Source organism: Pristis pectinata, chromosome 21 (assembly GCF_009764475.1).
Source record: "Pristis pectinata isolate sPriPec2 chromosome 21, sPriPec2.1.pri, whole genome shotgun sequence".
Taxonomy (NCBI): Eukaryota; Metazoa; Chordata; class Chondrichthyes; order Rhinopristiformes; family Pristidae; genus Pristis; species Pristis pectinata.
Genome location: NC_067425.1, coordinates 38,470,096 through 38,471,966, shown reverse-complemented (window position 1 = coordinate 38,471,966; position 1,871 = coordinate 38,470,096). Strand labels below are relative to the sequence as shown.

General features: G+C 47.8%; 1 non-coding gene across 1 annotated transcript; it reads right to left on the bottom strand.

Moving 5' to 3' along the window:
• Positions 1-1,144: 1,144 nt before the first annotated feature.
• On the bottom strand, positions 1,145-1,216 carry trnag-ccc (transfer RNA glycine (anticodon CCC)). The gene has a single exon. It is a non-coding gene; the product is annotated as a tRNA-Gly (tRNA).
• Between the last annotated feature and the right edge of the window lie 655 nt (positions 1,217-1,871).

The following is a 1,871-nucleotide window of genomic DNA, read 5'->3' as shown; positions in this document are numbered from 1 at the left end:
TCCAGATTAACATTTAAATCGCAAAGGCAGAGACGTTTGTGGGACAAGTGGTGGACAACGGTTTTAGCACAGAAGGACATGTTATGGTCGGTGTGGACATTGGTGTGCAGTGTGACACTGTGACCCTGTATTACAACTGTCAGTGCAGAGTCACCGAGTGTAGTCCGTGTCGGAACGGAAGGGGAATGAGGGGAGAGATTGCACGGGGTAAACTTAGACAGGGAGCGGAGGGTGAACATACTGACGTCACTCAGTGTGAACACGTCATCTGGGACATGTTGGGATCATAGAAGATAGAACAGTACAGCACAGGAACAGGCGATTTGGCCCACCATGTCCGCGCTGAACACGATGCAGGATTAAACTAAACTCTTTTGACCAACATGATCCATATCCCCCCAAATCCCTGCACATCTCCTTCCATTCCCTGTATATCCACGTGCCTATCTATCTAACAGCCTGCGAAACAACAGTGTCGCATCTGCTTCCACTACTGCACATGACAGGCCATTCCAGACACTCCCCAGTTTCTGTGAATCAACACTTGTTACATACAACTCATTTTAACATACAGTCTCTCACCTTAAACTCATGCCCTCTGGTATTTGACATTTCCACCCGAGGGAATATATCAGCCTACTTGGCCTATCTATGCCTCTCATAGCGTTACGAACTTCTATCAGGTATCTTCTCAGTCCATAACGCTCCAGAGAAAACAACCCAAGTTTGTCCAATCTCTCCTTATAGCTACTACTGTCTAATCCAGGCAGCTTCCTGGTAAATCTTTCCTGCACCCTTTCCAAAGCCTCCACATCCTTGCTGTAATGGGGCGACCACATGTGAAGTTTTTTGCTATGAGAATCCGGGACAGATTGAGAGCAGGAAACTGCACTCATCTGTTCATCGATTTACCAGAAAAACATGAGGGACCGGAATTGCTTCGCTGATCCACTGTCCTGCACAAAGTAAGCGATAATTAATGAACCGGCGATGGGATCTCGCTTACACTCGCGAAACTACATGAATTCAGCAAGTTACCTGCGGATTAACATGAGTAGACCAATCGAAGTCCTGTACAGATCGTTGTTCTTTAATAGGTTTAATAGTGACATTCCCGATGTCGGGAGATTAAAACTCTGGAATCTGCGATGGCCGGGGATCGAACCTGGGTCAACTGCTTGGGAAGCAGCTATTATCACCACTATACCACCATCGCTGCACTAATGTGCATGCCATTTGGGTACTGAACCGTCTCCAGTGCTGTTTGACTCTGTGATTCGATCACCAGTCTCCGAGCTGCTTTCTGACGGGCCATTCCTCACTCTGCTGCACTCCCTGTTCAGTCCAATTGATATCATCACCATCCAACAGACCGGAGTCACACAGCGCCAGGTGATTATTCACCCGGGATAGGAACGATGTGAGAGTCGATCCTGGAATAGTCGAAGAGCGATAAATTGTTTCCTGTCTCTGTCATTAAATGGGAAAGTAAATCCTGATTAGAAATATCCTTTTCAATCACATGCAGTAAGGCCTGAATGGGAGTCCCACCTCCGGCCTGTTCTTGAACACAGTAAGTTACTCAATCACTGTAAAATCCTGAGATCCCTCCAGTCACACGGTGAGGTGGGTGTCTGAAAGGCGCCGGTTTAACAGTGGACCAACAAACTCCGGGGTGAACTGTGAACTCTCCCGTACCCTGACAACAGAGTGACATATCACACACTTCCCTGGGTTCCTCGTTAGTACTGTGGTCAGTATCCCCGCCCGTCATGGAGGAGACCGGGGTTCAATCCCCCGATGGAAAGATGTTTATTTCTGTTTCCAAAGGGTCTGAATCCGAAACGTTGCTCGGTTGCTTTTCCCCACGG